We start from the raw sequence: 10,503 nt of genomic DNA on the forward strand, positions 1-10,503 counted from the left end.
ATAGATGAAAGTCTGTTATTATATAAAGGCAGACTTTTTTTTAAACAGTACATTCCTTCAAAAAGACATCGGTTTGGAGTTAAATTTTTTCTCCTTTATGATTGTGAAACCAGTTATGTTCTCGAATTCATCATATACACGGGAGCCACATCTGATATTGAAGAATTCTTCTTCTTCTCATTGCGCCGTCTCCTTTCGAAGGTTGGCGATCCAAATGGCAATTGTAGTTTTGGAAACTGCTGCGCGAAAGATCTCTGCGGATGAGCGGTCGAACCATCTCCTCAGGTCTTTCAGCCACGAGTTCTGGCGTCTTCCTACTGATCTTTTGCCCTGTACTTTTCCTTCCAGTATAACTTGAAGTAATTCATATCTTTCGCCTCTCAGCACATGACCCAAGTATTGCATTTTCCTCTCTTTGATTATTCTTAGTAATTCTTTTTGTTTACACATGCGACGAAGTACCTCAACATTAGTAACTCTTTGTACCCATGGAATCCTCAACATTCGTCTGTATATATACATCTCAAAGGCATCTATTCTTTTTTCTACTTCGGAGTCCATTGTCCAACTTTCACAGCCATACAGTAAGACAGAAAAAACGTAACATCTGATCATTCGGATTCTAAGCTGTAGACTAAGGTCTGATCTTGTAAAAAATGTTTTAATGCTCATGAATGTTTTCCTTGCTTGTTCGATTCTTGACAGGATTTCTTTTTTTTGATTACACTGACTATTGATATTTGTTCCCAAATATTTTATGGAATTTACCTGTTCTATTATTTGACCCTTGGCATACACCTGTACGTTTATTGGTGTCTTTGAAAATACTAAAATTTTAGTTTTGGAAACGTTTAGATGTAAACCGAACATTTCGCTGTGGTGAACTACCGCATTTATTATATTTTGTAGTTCTTGTGCGTTGCTTGCTATTAAGACGGTATAGTCAGCATATCTGATGTTGTCTATGCTGATTCCGTTAATCTTAATTCCGCCTTGGACCTCGTCTAATGCTTCTCTGAATATAGACTCCGAATACAAATTAAAGAGTAGCGGTGATAAGACGCAACCCTGTCTCACTCCTCGTCGGATTTGTATGTCTTCGGATGTTGTGTGCTCTATTTCAATTGTTGCCGTTTGGTGCCAGTATAGTTCTGAGATAATTCGCAAGTCTTGTTCGTCAACTCCAGTTGTTCTCAGAATTTCGATCATCTTTTGATGGTTAACGCAGTCAAATGCTTTTCGATAGTCAATAAAACATGCATATACATCCACATTCATGTCTCTGCATCGTTGCGTTAACACATTTAAAGCAAAAAGATCCTCTCGTGTTCCCAATCCGTTTCGAAATCCGAATTGAGTGTCACTCATCTGGAACTCGCACTTCTTGTAAATTCGTGTATGGATAATTCTGAGAAAAGTTTTAAGGACATGAGACATCAAGCTTAATATTCGATAATCATCGCATTGTGAGGAATTCGATTTTTTTGGTAATGCTACGAATGTTGATTTTAGCCAGTCTGTTGGTATTTTACCTGTGTCATATATCTTATTGAATAGTGCTGTTATTAAATCTAGGCTTTTACTTTCGTTTTTACTTTTCGTTTTTTTTTCTACTATTGAAGAATATGAAATTGAAAAACTGGGAAAATCTGGTGACATTGTTATGTCACTTCTGAAGCCTTACTTGAACAAGGGGCATATCCTATTTGTAGATAACTGGTACTCAAGTCCTATGTTATTCTCACACCTTCACTGTGGAACAGTAAAGATAAACTTCTCGATAAAGATATCGGTATAGTTAAGTATTTTTATTAGCAAATATTCAGAGATACTCTATTATCAGGAAACTTATTAGGAGTAGGTAAACAAAACAAAATAATATATTCAATAACTGAATCACCAGACGGGTGAATTCCAAAAACAAGAAATACAAATAAAACTACCGTAACATACAAAAAAATGCAAAGTCTTTCAACATAATAGACATAGACACATGCACATATAAATAAAATATAACATTAAGGCGAACTTGATGTTTTAAAAAAATTCCAAAAGAATAGATCATAATCTCTCCTTAATGTTTTAGGCTTATCTCGAGATAATTAGCTTTAAAAGTAATAATTTATAGCAAGTACCAAATAATACTAAATTAATTTACAATAAAGTTGCAGAAGTATAGAGACAAGATTATAAAAATCGGTTTTACCAAAAATTAAAATAAGGACCAACCCGCACTTGGTTCACAACAAGCTACTCGCACAGCTTTTATTTAAATAATGTATGTTTGTAATTAATATTTGTTAGAAAAGATATGAAAGTTCTGAAAAGTGCAATTCATGAAATCGTTGTTTCTTAGACGAATTGATTGCATCGGTAGTTAGCTTTAACCACCGATCAGGAAAATTTTGTCGAAAATAGCCCGTAGATTACTCCACTTTGGAGATAATTGGAGCTAATAATAATAGTAAGACCACTTACAGTAATTCTAGATGATGTTGCCTCTTAAATCGCACTGAATTTAAACTGTATTCAACTTTAGTATCAAACACTGAAGTTAATTTATAATGTATATTTGATCTACTCAGAAAGAAATACGTCCAAACTTTTAGACGACGCAACCAAAACTCAGTCTAATCTCTTAGACTACCCAACGAAAAGTGATCCTCTTTTTCTCGAATTGGAAAAACTATCACCTAGAATAGGATCAGCCCCACTTAAAGAATTCCCTCTTAATAAGAACCGATTTATTTTCATTTTCGGCGTAAACATATAAACATAACGGTATTTTTTAAAAAAGGAAGCAAAAAGGCAAATAACTGTACCGTATTGAGGGAAAGATTCTTTTTAAAGTAAAGCTATTTGTAAGAAGTTTAACAAATTTTATTACTCTTTTCCTAGCGCTCTAAAAAAGGGCCTAAATGTTCTTTGTTCCCAAAAAAATGACGATTGCTCTCAAATTTCTAACAAAGCAGGCATCAAGTGATCTGCATGTTTCGGTACTTCTTTTAAGAAATAAAAAAGCTGAAAGATATCGAAGAATTAGATCTATAAAGATACAAAATCTAAAGTACCGTTACATTCTCATTAAAGACTATATCGGGACCTCTCATTCGTTTCGGCAAAGTGCAAAAGGGAGATTTTTGGATACGGCCATTGGCGTAGCTGCGGTAATTGCAAACAGTTTTTAAAATTATTCTTAAAGTAATATATAATAATTAGTTACTAATCTAATTATAAAAAAATGTTACCTAAACGATCAATGGAATTTGCAGAAAACATTTTGTTGTTGTTGTACAAAAGGCACGGTAAACTGCACTGGAGTCCCCGTAATCGTTTTAATTACTTACTTTGTTTAGAATATTTTTGGCTGTATTATCAGTAGAGTTAATTTCTATAAAATGAGGAGCAAAAATGCAAATGGAGTTTTAAATATTATTGTTTATTAGGCTAATAATAAATGTATCAATATAATGGTTAACCTGCTGTACATGTACAACAAATTGCAATTATTATGTAAATAACATAATAGTGTACTTACTGATTATTTAAATATATAAAGCAACATCATCGTCACTAAATTCACTACCGCTATCATTATGTAAATCCATAATCACTGGATTCATTTCACTAATTTTATTTTCCCGGACCCACCACTCTTCTATTAATTTTTCACATTTATTTAGAGTTTTGGCCCATATTTCTGGAGTTGTAGTTTTAAGAGCTTCTTGCCACATTTCCCTAACTGCATCGTCACTGCATCCAACGTGATTATCATAATACGTTCTAAATATACCCCAGATGTGTGCGATGGGATTAAACTGGCAGTGATACGGCGGTAACCGTAGTACTTGATGTCCATAACTTGATACAATTTGGTCAACTATATAAACTGTTGGTTTTTCATTACTTTTAGAAATTTCCAGTAACTCTAATTTGAAGGCCTATTCCGGAAAATTGATATTATTTTTAACTAACCATTTTTTTATGCTCGATACGTTCCACGACCGTTTTGGTTGTTTCTCCAAAATCTCCGAATGGTTAGGAGCATTATCTAAAACTATAACTGATGGTTCACTCAGACTAGGTAACAGTTTCTCCTCAGGCCATTTAGCAAACATATCTGCATTCATGTTTTCATGGTATTCAGCAGATTTTGATTTTGAAGAAAATTTAAATATATAAAGCATCATCATCGTCACTAAATTCACTACCGCTATCATTATGTAAATCCATAATCACTGGATTCATTTCACTAATTTTATTTTCCCGGACCCACCACTCTTCTATTAATTTTTCACATTTATTTACAGTTTTGGCCCATATTTCTGGAGTTGTAGTTTTAAGAGCTTCTTGCCACATTTCCCTAACTGCATCGTCACTGCATCCAACGTGATTATCATAATACGTTCTAAATATACCCCAGATGTGTTCGATGGGATTAAACTGGCAGTGATACGGCGGTAACCGTAGTACTTGATGTCCATAACTTGATACAATTTGGTCAACTATATAAACTGTTGGTTTTTCATTACGTTTAGAAATTTCCAGTAACTCTAATTTGAATGCGTATTTCGGAAAATTTATATTATTTTTAACTAACCAATTTTTTATGCTCGGTACGTTCCACGACTGTTTTGGTTGTTTCTCCAAAATCTCCAAATGGTTAGGTGCATTATCTAAAACTATAACTGATGGTTCACTCTGACTAGGTAATAATTTCTCCTCAGGTCATTTAACAAACATATCTGCATTCATGTTTTTATGGTAATCAGCAAATTTTGATTTTGAAGAAAAAATCAAATCTGCGTTTTTTATAGCATATATAGATAAGCCTTCTTTCCCTGATGAATAAAGAATGATGTGTCTTTTGCCTTCGCAATTTGTGTGTTTTATTGATTTTATGCTGTCGTCTTGCCAAATTCTTTAAATTCCACTCTTTGCAAATATCCATGTCTCATCTAATTATACGAATGTTGCATTTTGAGATTTAAGTCTAGTATATTCTCTCAAAAATTTAATTCTTTTGGGAACTACACTATTCCTTTCGCATAAAAATAACCTATTATTTTCTTTTTTAAATTTAAATCCTAAATCTCTCAACACTTTCCAAAGACTAGTCCTTTTAATTTCAGAAACTTGTATTTCTTTTATTTTTGCCAGTAAAGTATTTAAACTGACATGTTGATTGTTTTCACGCATTCGATACAAAATATTGCGAATTTATTTCAAAGTTTTCTCCATCAGGTAAGTCAATGCTCCTAGAATGTTTACGAGTTATTTTTTTGTCTTCGTGATACTCAGTCACAGTAAAATCTTCTTGAGAATCTCTGACAGTCTTTACTACAGTTTTAAGCTTACTTTCACGTATCCCTAGTGCGTCACAAACGCGTTGATTTATACATAATAATGACTTTAAAGGTCCACCATTGGCTCTTTCCATGTAAAGTATTTATGCACATTTGCAATTAATTCATCAATATCCAACTTACGTCTAAGCATGATGGTCACTTGAAACTACACGTTTGAATTACAATATACTGAGTTTAGATCAATATGACAGAAACTTTCTAACTGTTGTGCTTAAGAGGTAAAATATAATATAACCGCTTACAAAGATCCTAAACACATTAAGCAAATTAGCCTAATGATCATTAGAATATATATACAACCATTGACGAATTACTTGACCAAAACTCTACGATCTCTTGCCGAAAATTCTTCAACCTTCGTCAAAATATTCTTTTTATTTTATCGAATTTCTTAAGCCATACCCTATCTCCCGTCAGACATTCTAATTAGTTTCGACATCATTTCACTCTTTAAAAATATTCCTAAAGACCAAACCTTAAACATTCTGGAAACTAAATACAGTATACCGCAAGACCACTTATCTCTTATTAAACATTGCATGTTCATCACTTATTTCATCTTCCAAAATAAATTCTGCACACAAATAAATGGTGCTCTAATAGGCTCCAAACTTTCTCAACGGCAGGGACACTTCAAACCTATCTGAAAGGTATACATTCTAGTATCCAGTTCACGATGGAGATTCTGGAGATAGAAACTAATTCTTCCCTACCGTTTCTCGACGTTGTTATAAATAATAGCCAATTCCAGGGTTTTCATTACTCTGTTTACCGAAAACCCACCTATAATAATCGTTACTTGCATGTTAACTCTCATCACCCACCTTAACAAATTAATTCAGTCATTAATACCCTTACCTCCAGATCAATACGCCTTTGCAATGATGCAAGTAGACCCGCTGAGCTCTCTACTTTAAAACAAGCCCTCATCCACAATGGTTACCGTAAATGGTTCGTAATGGTTACCGAAGAATATAGTAAAGACCCATTTAGCGAAGTTACGGCAGAGATAGGGGAGAGACTACAGCAAAAACTAAGTGCCTCCAGACAACAACGGTGGAGCGAGACTTTAAGTAAAATGGATATGACGCACAGTAGTAAGCAGGCTTAGAATATGATCAAAAAACTTAATGGTGATCCCACAGAGATGAAAGAGCTATGTACAATAACACCAAATCAGATAGCCCACCAACTGCTTCTGAATGGCAAAACAAACAATCGTTGCAAAACGCCAAAGATTATAAGAACTCAAGACCAGGAAACAACTCTCTTGCGAAACCCATTTACCATCGAAGAGCTCAAAAATGGTATTGACTGTATGAAAAATGGAAAATCACCTGGAGTGGACGAAATCCTAACAGAGCAGATAAAACACCTCGGGCAAAAAGCGAGACAATGGGTGCTCGATCTATTTAACATCTGTCGCTTTACCTACCAGATCCCAAAACTGTGGCGTAAATCAAAAGTAGTAGCCCTTCTGAAACCTGGGAAAGACCCTGAACTACCGAGTAGCTACCGTCCGATATCCCTGCTATGCCATTTGTATAAATTGTATGAACGTCTCATTTTAAACCGCATCCAGGAAAAATTAGATGCAAAATTAATCCCACAATAAGCAGGCTTCAGACCAGGTAAATCATGCACAGGCCAAGTGCTGAACCTAACAGAATACATAGAGGAGGGATTTGAGCAGAAAGACATAGTGGGAGTAGCCTTGATAGACCTCACAGCGGCCTATGATACGATAAACCACAGAACCCTGCTAACTAAGATCTATAACACTGTGCTTGACTACGACCTGGTAAATATCATTAGATCACTGTTGTGTAATAGACGTTTCTACGTTTTGCTAAATGGAAAGAAGAGCAGATGGAGAACCCAAAAAAATGGCCTACCTCAAGGAAGCGTTCTGGCGCCGTCCTTATTTAACATCTACACCAACGACCAACCAATGCACCCTCAGACTGAGAGTTTTGTCTACGCTGATGACCTTGGTATAGTCGTAAAGGGGAAAACATTCACACAAGTAGAGTCGACAATGGAAGAGGCTTTAAACATGATGTCAACTTACTACAAACAGAACTCATTAAAGCCAAACCCTACTAAAACCCAAGTATGTGCATTCCATCTCAACAACCAACTGGCGCATGTAAAGCTGAATGTTTCTTGGGAGGGACAACGCTTGAAACATATTGATAAGCCCAAATATCTTGGAGTAGTACTAGACCGGTCACTAACGTATAAATTCCACTGTCAGAACACAAGACAAAAGGTTTCTACGAGAAACAACCTTCTCCGGAAACTTGTAGGGAGCAAGTGGGGTGCAAACCCCCAGGTCTTGAAGACAACAGCTGAGGCCTTATGTTTCTCAACAGGGGAATATGCTTGTCCCGTCTGGGGTAGATCTAGACACGCCCAACAAGTCACCACGGCGTTAAATGAAACATGCAGAATAATTACCGGTTGTATGAAGCCTACCCCCCTACCCTTCTGTACCGGGTAGCTGGATTCTCATCACCAGATGACCGTAGATGCGCCTCACAATATGTGGAGAAGTTCAGGCAAACTTTCGATGAAAGGCACCAATTATACGGGTTTGACGAACCACCAGGAATCAGCCGACTTAAATCAAGGAAAAGGTTTATGAGAAATGTCAGCGTCGAACCACCCGAACTGTTCCCCCTACATCCAGAACGACCTAATGGAATGAACCTGGACTGGAGAACCTGGCGGACACTGAATCGCATACGCACAGGTGTTGCCCCTGTAAAACAGAACCTCATTAAATGGGGCATCAAGACAGACAGCGACGCACTTTGTGAATGTGGGGAAATACAGAACATGGAGCACCTGAGAGTATGCAGACTTTGCCCATCACAGTGCACCCTCGATGATTTATGGCTCGCAAATACAAAGGGTGTAGACGTAGCCCGATATTGGGCAGAAAAACTGTAGTCGGATCCAGACACGAAAAAGTAAAGTAAGTACCGTGAAAATCACATCAATCTTCCACTCAATCTCAACCCAAAGGCTCAGACCCTCATTATACGAAATCTTTTCTTCCTTACGTCAAACGTGTCACTGACAAAATCCTTAAATCATGAGGAATAAGGACAACATTTATGCCACAACAAAAACTTTCATCTCTTGTCCGATCAATCAAAGAAAATCTTTCCAAATGAACAACACGGAGTTTATTAAATTCCTTGTACAGACTGCCCCCGATGTTATATAGGCCAAACAAATCGTAGAATCTAAAATAGGATTTATGATGGACGGTACTGAATGTTGGGCAGCTGAAAAGAAGACCAGCGAAGTTGCGGGAATCATAGATTAGTGACATGACAGAAGGATAAAATTACGAATTTTTAATAAAAATGTAGGTACGACACCATGCCAAATTGAGAGAGCATAGATTAAGTTATTCAGAGCACGTTTAAAGAAATACTTAATTCCATCTCATCTCGATCCTATTGATTTACCCTTCTTGCGAGATATGCTAATATTGTGTATATTTTTTGACTCTATATGTCTTGACTATATATATATATATATATATATATATATATATATATATATATATATATATATATATATATATATATATATATATAATGTAATGCGCAACGTATAGTCTCAATCATTCAGTGCAGCCTGCTAGATAACATCCTCTGTATAAGAAATCCCGCACTTACTGACCAACGGCTTTGGGCGGATGAGTTGGTAAGTGGTAGGGCACTCTTTTGTCCTGGGGTTGAAAAATCGGACCCGAAGGCGGATGAGCCAAAATTTGTCTAACAGCATAAGGATTTAAAAGGAAATTAAAGATTTCTGTGGATATCCGTGGAATAATTATCTTATATATATATGTCGGACAAAAATGAAGCTAATGCCCTCAGTTCCGAGCAAACCTTAGAGGGTCCGAGAGTGCTAAGAATCCCCCGGTTTCGACTTCAAGATGTTATTCATAGAGCAGCGACATGGAACGTCAATAGTTTGTGCATCACAGGAAAGTTACATAACCTGCTCAAAGAAATGCGGCACCTAGAAGTGAAAGCATTGGGTGTAAGTGAATTGAGGTGGTCTGGCTCAGGTATTTTTCACAAAGACAACTTCATCGTCAAGGTGCACCCTTTTCTTGTACAGTGAGAAAATTTTGGGATCGTCCTCGCTACTACAGGATACAGATAAAGATCCAACCTCCTTGTTTGTTGCTTCTAGGTTGAGGTTTTTTTTTCATATATTTTATATAATTCTCCGAGTTTTGTCTCTGTTTCTTGTTTCAAGGAACAATATTAATGATAATTATGTATAAGTAAAATTTTGAAATTCGAAATTGGGCGTTAATGGGTTAATCGAATTGTTTGGATGCAGCAGTAAATACTAGTTTTGTAGTAAAATTGTATAGTACAATTATATAAAGTGTCACTATTGGTTGAATGGAGTTTAAAATTAAAATAACCCTATTGTGTTCTGTTTAATTAACAATAATGTACAGTATGATACAAATGTTACTGTTAAAGACAGTGTTTTTTCAAAAAACAGATGGTAGAAGATCAGTAGGCCGACCGAGAAAAAGATGGAAGGATGATGTTGAAGCAGATTTATCTAGAATTAGGGTACAACAATGGAAAATAGAAGCGCAGGATCGTAGAGGATGGAGGGCGATAGTGCATGAGGCGAAGACTCAGCCCGAGTTGTAAAGCCAGTGAAGAGAAGGAAGAATATGATGCAAATGTATAGAATAAATTCATTATTTCAGAAACAAACGACTTTTAAACAAATCTTAAAACACGTCAATTTTAATTTTTGGATGGCCGTCAACTGCTATATATGTGTGGACATTACGTCATCAGTGTCGGCGTAATGACGTAATCGACGATTTTTTTAAATACAAACCGAGGTCACGCGACAGCTCCGTTGAAAGGTCTCCTTATCCTCTTTGAAACGATATAATCATTTGAATATTTATTTCTACAGGGTTCACCAAAATTATGAACTTTGTTAAGTAACATAGAGTTACAATAAATATTCATTCACTGAACTAAAATACCCTCAGGAGCGCCACTGGGAATAAAACAAAATAGTGTTTTTTGCTGGTTCCGAAAAAAAAAATATATTGATAACGAACAAT

This window comes from Diabrotica undecimpunctata, chromosome 7 (genome assembly GCF_040954645.1).
Source record: "Diabrotica undecimpunctata isolate CICGRU chromosome 7, icDiaUnde3, whole genome shotgun sequence".
NCBI classification, from domain to species: Eukaryota; Metazoa; Arthropoda; class Insecta; order Coleoptera; family Chrysomelidae; genus Diabrotica; species Diabrotica undecimpunctata.